Below are 17,824 nucleotides of genomic sequence, written 5' to 3' on the forward strand. Positions count from 1 at the left end.
TCATTTATCTCTACTTGGAAGGGCAGAATCCGAGATTTTAAGCTTGGAGCAAATAAGAATAGCATCAAAGAGGTACTAGTGCAACATGTGTTCATGCATAGAGAGCTGTGTTTGAAACCCGGATCTTCAAAGCTTCCAATGCATAGACCAAATTGTAAGAATTTGATTCTTAAAGTTTTTCCTTTCTTAAACATGGTTTAGGTTTTTCCATTATAATATTTGTTTGTCTTGTAGATGTCTATCCTTCTAATCTTGAGGAATGACAACTAGTGGAGTCTATTATTGATGTTATACATGGTTCAATTGGAGAAGAAATGTATAGAGCCAGAAAGAAGACAGAGCTTGCAGAGAATGGAATATTCTTTTATGGCCATTCTTATGTTATTCCTATGCGGCGTTGCCAATGGGGATCAATAAACCTCCTTCCTTTGCCAGATTTTTCAAGCTTTGAGTGGCCTTTGCCAAGTCCAGCTACTAGTGAGGGCTATAGATGTAAGATATTTTCTGAGATCCAGAAAGCACTAAAATATAATATCTCAAGTAGGCTAAGCAAAGTTACTTTGTTTATGCCTATTAATATATTTATTGATTTCTTCTCTAATATGGAGATAAGAATAACAAAAAACCATGCTTTCAGTGAAGAGACTAACATATGATTTCTTCTCTAATATGGAGATAAGAATAACAAAAAACCATGCTTTCAGTGAAGAGACTAACATATGATCATATCATACAATTTGTTGATGGAGGATGGGATATAATAACAGAAGGAAAAATTATATGTAAGATAGATCAAGACTCTATAGCTTGTAAATATATGATTGCTACTCAAAATTTTATCCTTAGCTTTTACTATAGTCGATGGCATTTTGTTGGTAGTAGTCTAGTTGCTTTAGACCAGAATCTTAATGATTTCAACAAAGATCCTATAGTGGATCTTGATATTTGGTTCAATGAGGATATTATTGCAATCTTAAAGATCAGAAAATCATGTACGCTACATCAAGTGAGGATGGATTTACAAAATGAAGACATTGAACTACCATGCTCCTTTGTATTCCAACTTGACAAGAAACGAGTAAATTTTCACATCATATTATATCTACTTAGATGTATATCAAGATCTCACTTCCTAACTAACTAACATTTGTAATTTATTTTTTTACAAATATTGAAAAGGAGAGAAAATAATATACACTACAAGGACATTCAAGAAAAGATATCTTTACTATCAATATAAAATATATGTACAAATTTTGTAGCACATGTCTATCTGCCATCTTTATGAGATATACAAGGGCTGAAGGGCAAATTTCTATATATGAAGGCTTACAAGGCGATATGGCAAAGCTATTTCCTTTTTGGAGAACTATCCTTTCTAGGAGTCCTTTTGCCTTTCTTTGATGTCTTGGGTATAGAAGGTGTGGGTAAAGGTGTTGAAGTTGTGGCTTCACCTTCCGTGGTTATAGGCACCGCATCTCCTTCATGGTGCAAATCCCCACCAATCTTTGTTGTTGGTTGTATACAATTGACCATTATATACTTTAAGAGCTTTGCTCTGATGTACCAAACATGCTCAGATGCATAGCAATCCTTCAAAAACTATCACACATTTATAGAAAAAAGAGTTTTAGTTCATTATTGTTCTTACAATAGACTATATTTTTATCATCAATGGACTATTTGCAATTAATATCTATCTTAAAGTTTAGCATCTTTCATATTACCTTTACATGTTTATCATCATTAAGATAAACCAAGTTAACCATTCTTCTAGCATTTGCAATCACCCTCTAGCCACACAAGAATGACTATCATCCTATTGGGGACACTGCAACCACCAACACAAAGTAAAACTATAAAGAGGACGGATGGTAGTTCATAGAATAAACTTATGTTTCAATTATTTAATCAATAACTTACCGCAACTTGTCTATATTGCATTGTTGCAAGCAAATCAGACGGCATAGGGGGTCTTTTCTCTAGCTCTTCAATGAATCTTTTTGCACCTCTATATATAAAATATATTGAAATTTAGAGTACTTACAAAAAAAAAGAATTGAAATATCAAGGAGCCCTTGGATAATATAACTTACAATTTAGCATTTCCATGGCTTCCTTTCATAGAGTTGATTAAAAAACATTGCTTATCCACAAGGTCTATTGCAATCAAGCTCCAATGAGAACTAAAAGCAATCATATCTCAACAAATTAGTAGGATAAAATCTCAAAAACTCTAATAGAATATTGAATCACTTACTTTTCATTATATGGAATTATAAGGAGCTCCAAAGTATCGAAGTCAATCAGATTGAACCACTGCTCAACAAAACTTGTATCAAACTCTTTCCTCATAAAGAATGAGACAGATGGATCAAGAACCTCAATTTTTTGTTGCATATCCAAATGAAACTCATGCATTACACACCTAGAAAAGGCATAGAAATAATGAGTATAAACAAGAAAAATCTTATTGTTAAAAAAATATCAAAAAGTAGAAGTAATTATGGGTGGATATACCTTAGGCCAACAAGAATAATACTGTCATTTACTTCTCTTCTTTTATCCTTAAGAATTTGAACACATTCAGCATCAAAGGAGATAATCTCAGTTCTTTTGCCTAAGTCACGAGGTAAGAAACAAAACACACTGAATCCTTTTGGATTAGCTGCTTCAAGAAGGATCGACAACTCATTTTCAAAGGACTCTAGTTGCTCCTATACTCTCTCCATTTATCTGCCTGTTCCTCTTTAGCTTTCTCCACTTTTTCATGTTGCCTTGTATCCCTCTCATGGGTGACATCCTCAACCTTGGGACCAGAATCATCTTTCTTTCTCCTAGCTGGGGGCACATTAAGGATATTAAATGTCTTCTCATCAGTGAGGGGAATTGGCTCAAGGACCTTTGAAAATCTATATCTTAGCCTCCTAAGAATTACCATGTCCTTGTCCATGAGTGTGAGCCTATGAGCATGAGCAGCACAAATATAGGCATCTTGAAAAAACTCAACTAAAAAATCCTCTGTGGCTTCTTGTATACAATTAAGGGCTGTTCTTGTCTATCTGAAACTATCCAAACTATATTTGTCACAAATCTCCCTGACAAGCCTCTGAAAAGACAACTTTGGAATTGCATTGTTAAGAGTCTTTATTGCCTTCCTAATCTCCCTTAGGCACCTGACATTTTGAGAAAACTTTCTCTTTGGCTTTGACTTTCTAGAGAGCTTCTGAGGCTTTGAAGATTGATGAATCTTTGATGTTAAGCCCCTAGGATCAATCTTCTCCTTCCTTGCTGTTGCTTTAGTCCTAGCCATCTGCCAAAAAAAGACATGTTACTTCTTGTCCAGTATGTCCAGCAAAACACGAGTTTCAGATAAGAGGCATCCGTGCTGCATGTCGTTTTCGCATTTCAATTGACTTTTTGTCTAGCGTGTCCAGTGAAACGCAAGTTTTAGGCAAGGCGTCTCCTTGCAGCATGTTGTTTCGCGCTTCACCGGACTTCTTGTCGAGTGTGTCCAATGAAACGCGAATTTCAGACAGGAGGCCTCCTTGCAATATGTTGTTTTCGCGTTTCACCGGACAACTCATAAATAGCAAAGTAATCAACAAAACGAAGAAAAACAAAGCTTTGATCTAAGGAATGCTTTTAAAATTACCTAAAATATCCACAGCATTAAGGAAAAAGTTTGAAGGATTTCCTTAAATCTCCACAACATTAAGGAATGCTCACATTATGGAAAAAATTCGTTTATAGTGCTCATAAGCTCACAATAATATAATAAATTAATGAAAAGTATTAAAAAATGCATTAAATGGATGCATGTTCATTGAGAAGGAGGATGCAAAAAACCATACCTTCTTTGGAGCTTTGCTGGGAAAAATCCCTTTAGAACCAAATTTGTCAATAGGTCTGGTGAAACACGAATACGTTCTTCACAACCACAGCATGACCATGAGAATGTGCTCGACGGCCCTACTGCATGACCACGAAAATGTGCTCCATGACCATAAAAATATGAAACGAATTTAGCCGTTCGTTTCCTTTATTGGGGGAGCGGTGAAATGCGTAGAGATTGGAAGGAACACCAAAGGCGAAGGCGGAGCAGGGAATGTTCTCTGCTTGCTGGAAGGAGCACCTTTCTTTTTCTTTTCCAGGAAGTTATCTTAGCCATTTGCATTGGACTCAATGTTCCTTCTTGCATGCGTGCCCTCCAGAGGCATAGACAACCACGAGGGGTAGGAATCTATTCGTAGCATATTCAACTAAACGAGTAATTTTTTCATCGATAGTACAAGCATTACTTGGCGAAGTGTTAAGTAAAACACGTGCGACATATTCTCGAAAAAAGAGAGTGCGCACGTCTTCTGAGGAATTTGATACAGTGTGTTAAGTGAGACACGTGTGCACGTATTCTGAGGTATTTCGTGCGTACAAAAATATTGAAAATTTTGTCCAAATTTGCAGTCGTGTTTTTATTTTTCCATCATTACGCAAAATTTTTTGTTGGAACTATCACCACATGCTTGACAGTCAATATAAAAGCTTTTCGAAGCCATTCTCTCCGATATTGTCTTCCTTTCTCTTGAAATTTTGTTTCGACTTCCCTTCAAGGTCCTTGCTTCTTTTTTGAAGAGCAGTTCAACAATTTTTTATAGGTAACAAAATTTTGTTATTACAAGTATTTGAAAAAAATCAATTTAATTAATATAGAAAGAATTTTTAATAACACTTGAAAAATTACAGATGTTATGTGCTTTGTATCTTTTAAAAGAAGCATAGCTTTTCTAGAAAGGATTTTATCATAAATTTTTGTGTTTCAATAGAATTAATTCATAGTTCATGTTTCTCTTATTGTTTTGCATCTTTTGACCGGTGAAACGCGAAATAATATCTCTGTTAGTGGTATTTTGCTAACTATCACGTTTCACCGGTGAGATATTCAAATAACTTTCGTCTTCAAGTAGTGTCCGATGAAACACGATTTCTTCACTGGCATTTGCCTTGAACACCTTGTTTACGTTTCACCGGTCAATTAAAACAATTTTTTCTTTTTTGATTTTTTGTCTTGAAAAATGCAATTTTGGGGCCTCTTTCCATGGTTCCATCTTGTTTTATTGGACATTGTTGCCATTCTGCTTTGTTTTCAGGGATAAATCTTTTGTTGGTAAAGATGACAAAGAGAAAGCTATCTCTGGAAGGAATGGATGAGGAGGAGCTAATGGAGAGTTCTGATGATAGGCTCTTTGATTTCTTACACACCACTGGAAATTCTTCCAAGTTTAGCTATATCAGGGAAATTTTCAATGTTCCTTTTGATTTGAAGGAGTTATTGGAGGATCTTGAAGATAAACTTAAGGAGTACAGATGTTTTTATGATAGACATGTGCAAGGTTTGGAAGTCAATGGATTTGTTTATTATAGTGATGTAATGGGAGCCACCACTACATCCATGTCAACTTTGTTAGGCAGGTTTAACCTCATTGATGAGGAATTTAGAAAGAGAGAAACATGTTACCCTTTCCACAGGTATCAACAACAATGCCTTCTGATCCACAAGGACATTGGATTTATTGTGTATCTTCAGTACATGGAAAACTCTTCTCCAGATATAGACCAACAGGGAAAGCTAGAGGATATTGCAAGTATGGATAAGGAGGTCGAAGAGAAGGAGGAGATATTCCAAGAAGATGTTGAGAATCAACTTGTCCAAGGTTTTGATGTAGGTTTGTTCAAGAGTGACAATATCACAATGGTGGAAGAAAAGGAGATCGAGCCAAGTGCATAGGTTGATGAAGAAGGTCCTCTTGCATGTGTTCCAACATTTCCCACTTATCTTATCAACAAGAAGAGATATGTGTTGCTAAATGATATTCAACATATTTTTTATCTTAGAGAAGATTATTGCTTAGCAATCCTTGCAGGTTGGGGCAAAAATGACATGAATTTTATAGGTTATGAACAAGAACCACTAGCAAGTCTTGATGTTGAGGGAGAGAATTTCCAAGACAGGTCTATAGCCTTACATACATGTATTAATCAGATCATAGAATACGAAAAGGGGGGGGGACTACCTACAGAAGAAGAGTTCTTGTAGGTCCAGAAGAAACTTCATATTGATGATGTAGGGTATGAAGAGAGATTGAAGTCTCCATCAGATGAGAAGCCCAAGAGTTCAATAAATCTTTATGATGATAGTCTTCTTGAAGAAGATGAACACCCTAAGGTATGAAATATAATTCGAAGTTACCCATTGAGTTTATGCTAGACTTTATTATGCATTATAGATAAATATATTATATCTTATACTGTTGTAGTTTGTTGTGTAGATTGAGATTGAAGATTTGAACAACTTTCTTGGAAGGGCCAAGGGCTCTAGGCCAATGAAGCTTGGAAAAAATCAAAGCCTTGGCCATTATAATGGAAACTTAAACAATCAAACAATTGTAATATATCATAGTATATTGTCAAGCTCTCCAAGTCTACCAATGATGGCTTTGAGAGCTATCTCAAAGGTAATTGGATCTCAAGTTTTCAGTAGAGGTTTGGACAAGATCATTTTAGTGGAGAAGGAAGAAGCCATAAGAGTTTTTGGCTTCATGCCTAGATACAGTGGATCTAGAGCTGGATATTTTGGAGTTCTTGGCTCCTATTTGCTCTCTTATGTAGGAGATAGTAAGAATTTGAAGCTTCTTCCAGGCTATCGAAAACAGGAGTTTTTGAAATACAGAGGTCTTATTGAGTGGGATGAAACAAAAGATTCCTCTAGAGGCCCTGTCGAGCTACCTGAAACCAAGGACTCCTCTGAAGGCCCTGTTGAGGTGCCTGAGACTAAGGACTCCTCTGGAGGCCCTGTCGAGGTGCCTGAAACTAAGGACTCTTCTGCAACACAATCAGACTAGAAGATGCCGAAGATTAAGGGTTTCTTGAAACCCATCTTTTCCCAACTCTTTGTTTGGTTTGTAACCATTCTGTAAATCTTTGCTTTGCGCAAGAATTTAAATATCTATCTTTTCTTCTTTGGGTAAGGATTTGTATAGTCCTTGCTAAAGATGATGTATTGCTTGATGTGGTTGTATCTTTAAGCTTGAATTTATGCCAAATTTGTCGATAGAACCATTGAAAGACCTCTAATAAACTGTTGGCTTTGTGTCTTTCACCTCCATGTCTTGTGTGTCTGAATTATTTTGTTCTTGCTTGATAATGTGATTTTTCCATACCTTGGGTTGACCAGATAGATAGAGATCCATATTGTTTAATAAAGTATGGAGCAATTCATCAAGGTGATAGAGATTCTCTCCAATTTTTTGCATTTCAGAATCTCACTTTCATCAAGTTTAATCACAAATCTAGCCACTCCATGTGCCTCTGCTAACTGACAAGTCATAAAATTTGATCATTAAGCATTATAGGGTGGGCAAGTCAAGGAAAATATTGTTAAATTCATTGAATGTAACCTCTTTTTTCTTGCCCTTGAAGCTAGCCTTGATATGAAAAGGCTCACCTAGAAGCCCCATCACTTTGTTATTAACTCTCTGTTTGATAGTCCTAACCACAAATGGCTTCGGAAGTATGCAATTGCGTACCTGTCCTTGCTTCATATTTGATTGTAAAAGCTGGAAAAGTTACATATAAGCATCTCGACTGATACCAATACTATCCAGTGTCTTCTGTACTAACTCAGAATCCAAAGAATGATCCTTTACAAATGACTCCAAGCATTGTTTCTTTGCCTTTTTAAATTTCTTCTTCTCCAAAATATCCTTTGAAACTACTGAAGGAAGAAGATGATAATAAAACTGAGCTACTTTTAAAGAATCTCTTTCACTTGCATTTGGTTGTAGAAGAGATCTAAGCAAAATTAACATCACAAATCAATGCAAGTAATTTAAATAAAGCCATATTTAAGATTTTTCAAGTGAAAAAAATATACATTGCTACTTGGATTCTTTTACCACAGCCTCCTCCTCGTCATTTGAGATTCTCAATATTTTTAAGAGCTCTTTGTCGATTTTGAAGGCCTAATAAAGTTTGCTTTCGTTGATAAGCTTTTATACACTTTTCCAATGAATGAATTTTTTGTTGACAATCCTCTAGCTTCTGCAACAACTCTATATTGTGTTTCATCAAGAGATGATTCTCTAGTCCAACGATATCCTTTTCTACAAAGGTTAAGTGTATAACCTAAAAATCCATTGTAGCCATCACCAATAAACCTCATTAATGATGAGCTATTATAGAAAGGAGGAGTGCTATTTCTGCTAGGAACTTTGGGATATAGCTTTCCATCTAACCAAAGATCAATATTCTTCTTTCCTTCAAACCTCATTATATGTTTCATAGACTCTGTAAATGTGATAGATTTTGTTCTCTTTTTTATTGGTTCATACTCACTATCCAACTCAATATGAAGATGATAGAGAGGTCTTTTATGAGAGCTAAAGAGATCATTGGATGATTGATCCGCAGATGAGTTACAGAGATCATTGGGTGATTGATCCATAGCTAAGGATATGATTAGAAGCAAGAACGAAAACAAAGAAGAGACTACTAAGGAGGAGAAAAAAAGAAGAGAGAAACGATGGAGGGAGGCAATCGAGTATCCACCAAAATTCAAATTGAATATTACTTTTCACTTTAATGAGGAGAGGTAAGATCTTCATTATGACAACCTTGCCAACTTTATGGCGACCTAGATTTCTAGGTTTGATGTGACCACGAGAATATCATGACAGTGACTTATTAACGAATTTTGATATTTTAACTTACCAAAATATAAACCTTTTAAAAATTCTATAAAATGATTTTATTTCTTAAATTTTTCTCTCTCTCTAGGATCTCTTACAGGGCATTTTCGAGACCTCAAAACTCCCCTAATGATAGTGTCTTTGTAGAGGACAGTCAAAATAGCAATAGGCTAGTTGCAAAAGGTTGTAAAAATGGCAAGGGGTTCACTCATACATTCTTAGTGTGAAATCTCCTATGTTTGCGAAAGGAAAAGGTGTAGTTGCTGACATTGAAATATATCAAATTGGTCATGTTAACACACAGTAATTAAAGAGTATGCACTTTAAAGACATCATTATAGATTTTCCTAAATTTAGGGTTGAAGACACGGACAGAGTCTGTGAAGCTTGTCAATTCGAGAAGTAGTTAAGGAAGCCTTTTCCAAACAAAAGTCATGCAAGTGCAAACACATTAGATAATGACAAAGTGTAGTTGTCATGGTAGTTAACCAATTAGCTCCATAGTTAATGTGTGAGTTATTGGAGCTAGAAGTTAGAAGTATGAAGCAGGATCTAAGGCTATCCTTTGTATGCATATGATGCGAGAAAGAAGAAGGTAAGAAAAAAGCTAAATTGGTGCCACACACACACACACACACACACACACTCTCTCTCTCTCTCATGAATGAATGAATGAATGAATGAATGAATGAATTAATGATTTCTGCTCGTGTGGATTTGTATTGATTGCATGTGACAAAGACCATACCCTACAAACCCATATTAGTACTCTAAGAGTAGCTAGTTCCTCATTGGATCATAGAAGCAATTGTCAAATAAAACACTAGAAATAGAAACATCTACGATAGAAAAGGGCCAATGAGGTAACTTTTGACTCGTAATTGCAGGTGCTAGCCCCACTTACTTGGCTATATTTAGTGAGTAAAGAGAGAGTAGCTTCATAGCTATAAGCTTTTCCTTCTATAGGTACAACTTCAGTATGGCAACTATGTCAATAACAAACCTTACAAACAAAAAAGTCGTATCTTTTGCGTGATTTTGTAGGAATTTGGATTGCAGGTCGTGGGTCCATCTTTTTTGTTACATCAATGTGGATTATGGAGTGATTTGTAATCTAATCTCTCACTTGCAATCTGGTCATCCCATAAGGCGACATAATCGATAGAGTGACATGGAGCTAAAAAGATCAATCCATGACTCGGCATAAACCCTTTTTTTAGGTCAAACTCCAAGCACTAATCAATGAGTGTAAAGGAAAACCTACTCATACTTCTACTGCAATTTAGTGTTCATATTTTACTATCACTAATTGGCCATTGTATCAAATAAATAATACTAGCCTCGGCTAGCCTATCTAATCACATGTTATGTGATGTGCAAAAATGTGAAGCTCATGAGACTATGCCTTGCTCGGGACATGAAGATGTGTTTTGTATGTGGATGCTATGGTAGGGGATGCTCTCATGTTACACAATGGTGTGTTGTGTACATGTATGCTATGGTATCTATATACATATGTGTGGATGCGGTTGTGTGTGTCTAGATGTGTTTGGACATGTGAATGCATGTTTATATATATATACTTTGTCCCTATAAATAAATATTTATTGAATAAATGTGTGGTTCATGTAAGTGTGACAATAATGTGTGGTACGTAATTGAAAAACTATCACATAGTATTCATCTTCATTGTCTTCATAGTTTTCTCTCACAATCTTTCATATGTAGATATATTGTTTTGGCATAGAATTGACCACCTCTGACTCTCTCTTTCTCTCCCAATCAATAGTACATCATCTCCTTACTACAATACTCTATGATTACTCATAATAATCCTTCTTTGGTCGTGGATGTCTCTTCCAAAAGGTCTGTCTGATATGAAAGGTCACTAGAGCCACTACAGTGACTCTTCATAGCTATATATATAAATAATTTTATGGTTGTGGATTCTTGCCTAAAATGAATCAAGGTAGATCTTCTTCTTCATTCTTTATTCTTCTCTTTCTTTTATTCCCTATATATAAAATGGGTATCTCAAAAGTGGAGTCCTTTGACCTTTAAGTCTCTTTGCACACAAAGTCTTACTTTATTTCATGCATACATTGGATATTGCTATATCATATGAGATATTCCTCAATACTCCCTCTCAAGCTTAGGACGAGCTTGCAAACTTAATACTCTGAGTGCACTTCTAAAATACTCAAACTTATCTTTATCCAATGCTTTGGAAAATGTCACTTCTAAAATACTCAAACTTATCTTTATCCAATGCTTTGGCAAAGACCACTTCTCAAATACTCAAACTTATCTTTACCCAATGCTTTGGCAAAGATGTCTGCTATGTGTTTGTTTGTTTTGTTATGTACCAAGTTTACCTCTCCATCCATGAATTTCTCTTTGACAAAGTAGTAGTGCACTTCAATATGTTTTGTTATTGTATGATAGACTAGGTTCTTTGCAAGCATAATGCTACTAATGCTATCACAATGTATGATAACTCCACCATCTTTCTCAATCCCCATGTCACATAGAAGTAGCTTCAGCCATGTTTGCTCACAAGCTTCCATTGTTACTCCTTTATACTCTACTTTCATACTTGGTAATGCTAATGTATGTTGTTTTTTGTTGCTTCAACTCACCATACAATGCCATCTTTAACTTGTATACATAATGGGAAAAACTTGGATGTACATATCCTTCTGATTGCTCCATGTATACTTCATCTTCTAAATTACCATTCAAGAAAGCAAGTTTAGCATCCATTTTTGCCACGAAGCGAGGTGTCCAGTCCGTTCGCGACTCCGAGCTCGTTTGGCTCTTCATCTAGGCCGAAACCACTTTTGGAAAGTATGAACATGAAAAAATTGAATCAGATCACTTTTAATAAGCTAGAGGCTTAACACAAAAACGTTTTTTCTCACATGAATTTGGGGGGGCGGGGGGGGAGGGGACAGGTGCAAAATCTTTTACGCACTCTCAAATCCATCAATTTCTTGATTTTGCAACTGTTGGAGATGAGAAGAATGGTCTAGGGGCTGAGATAGATAATTTTTTCGCTATATTACCGTAGACCGCACACAAAATGGTGCACTGAATCAAAATTTCTTATTTCAGTCTTTCTCTCTCCTCTCTACACCATGTTCCTATGGCTCAATCTATGAGAGAAGGGTGGGTTGAAGTGATAGATTTTGGACGCATGATGATGTTGGAGTATTATGGAGCATAAATCGAAGGTTAAGGATGCATCCGCAACCATGGAAGAGTATCAGTAGCTTCCCCACTTTTAAATACGTACGAATTCGTATTAAATTGAACACATAAGTGCTCGTTTTTGTCGTTTTATGATGAATCTTTCATGGATAATTTGGAAAATGTTTTCAAATGATTGAATATGTTTTCTAGAGCTTGAAAATTTAGAATTCTCAGTTGGTTCTTGCTGTTCACATAATTAAAATGAAAACCAAGAAAAACTGCAACGCAAGAATTACGAGATTTTGGAAAATTTGAGGGTTTTATGCATTTTCATGGTTCTTTTGGTGTTCGCATGGGGTCATATGAAGTGTAATGATGTATCATGGTTCATGCAAGCTTTATATGTTTGAAAATAAAAAAAATCATTACTAAATAATAAAATAAATTGAGAAAAAAAGAGAGTTTTATATGGAAAAAATAGATTTTATGCACCAAAAAATTATAGAAAATTATGAATGTATTTGTGAGTATATAGTGGGGCTAGGGCATGAGGTTTTAATGTTAAAATACATATTTACTACTTTTTATATATGAAAAACACATTAAAAATACTATTTACATCTACCAACAAATGTAAAACCATAAACAGTAGGGGAAAAGGGTTGTGGGAAGTTAAGAATTCATTGAAGTATGTTTTTATGCATATCTTGATCTATAGGATTTGTTTGTTTTAAGTGTTTAAAGAAGGGCAATAGTACGAATTACTTCGATGCTACCTTAATAATAATGCACTACCTTAGAGTGAAGTCATGAAAAGAATTGCTTACGCACAATCCACATTGTTTGATCTATAAGTTTACATGCTTGTTTACTTAAAGACACTCACCTTTGTATTGCATTACATAAACACATAGTATTAGAAATAGATTTCACGTCGATCCTAGTGGGTTCGACCACAAACATTCCGTTGCAAAGGCAGACTTGGGAAACCCTTGGTGACAAACCTTGGAACATTCCATGGGAGTGTTGGGTGGTGACGCTTAGATTCGTTTCTCGATAGACCACTAAAAGCATGCCTGGACAGTCGGGCACGTTACACTAATTATCTCCTAGAACTAATATTAAAAAGAGAGGACGATGTGGTTGGTGATGTCCTTCTTTTATGAGTTCTTTCCCTTTTGTGCTATATATATATATGTGTGTGTGTGTGTGTGTGTGTGTGTGTGTGTGTGTGTGTGTGTATGTGGGGAGTTTTTCTTCTTTTGGGGATCAACGAGTCAAGGTATGAAGTCCCAAAGTTTAGGTTATGTGTGTTTGGGGGGAGGTTTGAGTAGTTGTCTACCTCTTGTGAAGACATTTTCGAGCACTCAAAGAACCGTTTTAGAAGGTAGTCCTAGTGACCTTATTCGGCTAGCCTACTAGGCAGTTGTTTCTAAGAGCTTCTATTAGTGTGAGCCAATTAGAAAAGCCTATCGAGATAAAAAGAAAAAAAATCATGATTATATCTTAAATAAAAAATAAAAAATAAATATACAGAGGTGTATAACAAGGGATTCTAATCCCTAAACTAGAAAAGAAAAATAAGAAAAAAAAAATCAAAGAGCAAATAATCATCACCTTGCGAAGGCTTGGTAGGTTCTTAGGGACAAGTTAGGACTTGGGGGAATGATGACTTGTCTTCCTAGGGGTGATATCTAGTAGGACAAAATAAATAAGGATGGTTGGAGGAAAAATAAAAGTGAACAGAAGAAAAAGGATTTAGTATTTCCTTGTGAGAGCTTGGTAAGTTCCTGGGTACCAAGACATGACCTGAGGCTTCTAATGCCATGTTCTTCTTGGATCACAATATGCTCAACTCCCTCCTTTTTACATGCTGAGTATCAAATTCTAAAGTATCAAAAAATGATGAATCAAAAATATTTAAAAATGAAAGATCAGGCTATAGGTGTCCTTGCCTAGTAGGAGTTCTTGGTCCAGTTATCCTAGGTTAGGTAGGTAGTTGAGACCACTACTCAGAATGGCTTCTTTGATAGTTTTTTAAAGCTTATTTGTGTTGAAGTGGTTGGTAAGCTACTAGCCCCAAATTTTTGTCAGATCATACTTGGCCTATCCCTTGTGGATCTTCATGACAATTTTGTTAGGGGGTAGGGTGAGAGTTGTTCTTGTGCTTTGTTGAGTATTTTCTTTTGTGGCAGCTTGATGCTTTTTATGGTTGCTATTTATGCAGATCAATTTGTAGATTGGATAGGCTGAGTCGCCCTATCCCATGGTTGCCAATGAGAGCTAGATTTTGAGGCCCACGTTTTGAGCACAAAAGTGGCACGAGAGGCATAAAAGAGCAAATTTTCATGGAAAACGAAACGAGTGTGAATCGATGAGCTAGAGTTTTTCTAGATAGATTTCGACACCAGAAACCCAAGGTATGCCTCTATTTGTTGATTGGAGTCCATTTGACCCCCCATTTAATCCTTGCAAGGTTTGGCGTTATGAAGCAGCTATCCGATCCGGGAGCTGAAAAGAGTGTGATCGAGGCCAAGTTGATAGATTTTGATGCCATGAAGCTAGACGTCCACTCGAAGACACCTATGGCTGAGGTCTTTGTCTCTGATCTTGAAAAAGAGAAATTGGCACAGAGATGGTATGGATTAGAGCAAAGATGCCCAAGTGTATGGGAGTATATAAACCAATTTCTCAATCTTACCATGTATGCAGAGAGCATTAGTGATGAAGCTAAACTCCACAACTATATGTATGGTTTAGAGCATTCTTTATTAGCTGTTGTTATGGCGCAAAACCCTACACATCTCTTCAAAGCTATTGAGCTTGCGAAGTGCTATGGAAGGAAATATAGAAGGGAGTCCCCATTTCAGTCCAGTTATGGTCAGCCAAGGATTGTTTTAAAATAGGGACAAGTTGGCAATATTTATGGCAGTAATCATCTGCCAAGTGGGAGCTTAAGAGTCCCAACTTATCCATCATTCAATGCATTAAGACCTCAAAGAAATTTCAGGACATCAGACAATCCAAGAGTAGATTTTAAACAAGGGGACAACAAGCCTAAATCTAATTCATCCAATATGAATCCAAAGTCCATTCCTATGGATCTCTACAAAGAAAGAAGAGGAAAAGGCTTATGCTTCAAATATGGGAAAAAGTATACAGTTGACCACACCACAAAGTGTGTATACAAAAATGCCAAAGCCAAGGTTTATAGTATGTTAGTTTTTGAAGATGACATTGATGAGGTCAATGCATTTGTAGCTCTTGCCGAAAATGAAGATCTTAAGAAAGAAGTTGGACAAGAATATTTTTATGACCATTAGTAAAAAAATAAATTTAGCTTGCGTTGTTAGTATTAAATGATAAATAATCAATTAAAATTTTTAAAAATATTAAATAAATAAAAAATCATTAATAAATTGGATTAGATATTAGATCTAATTTTTTTCATTTGTTAGTTAAATTAGTAAATAAACTTTGAGAAAAGTTAAAAAATTGACTTTAATTCTATGAATTTACTGAAACTTTTCATAAAAACTTATATTGGAATCATTAGACTCCTTAAAAATTTTTCAAATTAAGCTATCATTAAAATAGCTAGGTAACATTAGTATCGTTTCTAATAATAGCCTAGAAATTATTTAAGAAGTCAAATCCTTTAAGATTAATGTGTGTTTTATTTACCTTTTTTATAATTTAGCTGAAATAGGTCAGTAAATCCTTTTTTTCCTAGTTCTCAATAATTTAAAATTAATCAAACATTAGCTATATGCATGTATACATTTTAGAGGCATGATAAAAAAAGGGATTGAAAGAGTAGAGATAAGATAGAAAGGTCTCCATAGCACGTCTTGTTCACGATAAATCATCTTCACCTTGGAGCTCTCCTTAGCACTTCCTCACTATTGCTCTCTCACTCTCTCTTCACTCTTATTATTCTCTTGCTCACTTTCACTCCCGATTATTGTAGCAACCTTTCGGCTTGTCTATGCTTGCTTTCTTCTTCTCCCATATGGGGAGTTATTCATAGCAATAAAGAGGGGGAAAAGAGATGCTCGATGACCTCATGAGCATTTGGAGATTAATACGGGGAGGGAGGTGTCAATTAAGCAATGCTTGAAAGGAGGGCATATTTTAATCACTAATGGCCATGAGGTATTCAGATGAGAGAAGGGAGTAAATTATGATGACAAGAAGAGAGGGAGGGAGAGGATAATTTGAATTTGACATCTCACACATGAGAGAGTGTGGTTTTAAATATTGGGGGAGGGGAGGAAAATTTGATTGATGAGGGAGTTTTTTTTGGGGGGGGAGGATGCAAATGTGGCAAGTGAAGAAAAAGGAGGGGGAAGACATTCAATTAATGAGGGAGGGGATTTTATTAATAATTCACTAGTAATAATTAAAATTTTATTTATTCAGTGAAAGAAAACAACAATTCGGTTGCCAAAATGGTTATTGTTGTAGTGCCCTTTAACTTTTTAAAGCCTTATTAAAGATTAAGCCTTTTTAAGCTCTATTTTTAAAAATTTTCTTCTCTTTATCATTATGCTTTGTCCTAGTTCATGTGGGCAAGTACCTTGTTATCAACTTGTCATTGATTTTGGATTTGGACGAAGCTCCTCGCCTTTAGAAAAATAATCAAATTATTTTATACATTGATTTTGATTTTCTTACCGGTTGTATAGAAAAACCAGTCATTGAATTGTTGGGGTTAAAGGCCACCTATGCCTAGCCGCCTACATTTATGTTGTACACATTGCCTGCACACCTATACAATGAAGGTGGTGGCTGCCACTTTATTATTTATTTGTTCTATGATAATAGAATTGTGGGCAACAAGCATACACAGTGAATGCTTACAAATACTTTGGGGATTATTGGTGCTCTCATGAGCACACCGCCAAGACCCACATACCACTTATTGCTTCAAGCGTTTCTTTCAGGCTAAGAGCTATGACTACCTCTCACATAGTCGTGCACACTCTCTCACACACGTGTAGTGAGCTTACCTTTGAATATGATTGAGTTGCCTCCTCCTACAAAGCCATCAATAGATCCATGATCTAAGATGAGCTTTCAAGCAAGCTCCATCTCCAAGCTCCAAGCTTCAAGCTTCATAGCCATGCACATGAGAAAAGAGAAGAGAAGAAGGAGAGGATGAAGAGAGGAGAAGAAGAGCTTCTCTAGGGTCCCTCACTCTCTCACACATACACTCTCCCTCTCTCATACACAAGAATGAAGCAAGAAGCAAGAAACAAGAAGAGAGCAAGTTTGCCTACACACCAAGAATGAGCTTCTTCATTCACTTTTTGACTTTTATATATGCCCTACCTCCTCCTTGGGTGGCCATCCCCTTTTTGGCCTAGCCTTTGTCCATTCCTCCACTCTTTTTCCTCCTCCTTTCCTATTACCATGGCCTTAACCCATGCCTCTTATTCTTTACAACTTACACGGGAGAGATCCTAGTACTCTTCTACAAAATAAATTACAATGCACTTGGCACCGTTTTTGCAAAAATATTAAGGTGCACTTATTTTTGTGCACCTCCCTCTTACATTTAGAATTTTTTATTGTGCTTTGTATCTTCAAATTTTTCCTAGTGCACCTTTATCTTCAATATTCCTCTTGCCTTAGGACTTTCTTCACTTACGATTTTTCAAAATTTCCATCTTAGTTTTTTGAGGGTTAACATTATCCCCCTCCTAGCCGAGTGCCAGTCCCATGGTACTTGATGGTACATGCTGAAGATGTCGAGGGTTGGTATGGAATGATTCTTGGAGCCTTTGGGAAGGTCGGCCATATTGGAGATGCTTTGTGAAGTAGGTTTTAAGGTTGCTAATGTCAAAGATAGATTGATGGTTGAAGAAGGCCTCTGCAATTTTTGG

This window comes from Lygodium microphyllum, chromosome 3, assembly GCF_053477565.2.
Source record: "Lygodium microphyllum isolate KBCC chromosome 3, Lygodium_microphyllum_v1.1.10, whole genome shotgun sequence".
NCBI lineage: Eukaryota > Viridiplantae > Streptophyta > Polypodiopsida > Schizaeales > Lygodiaceae > Lygodium > Lygodium microphyllum.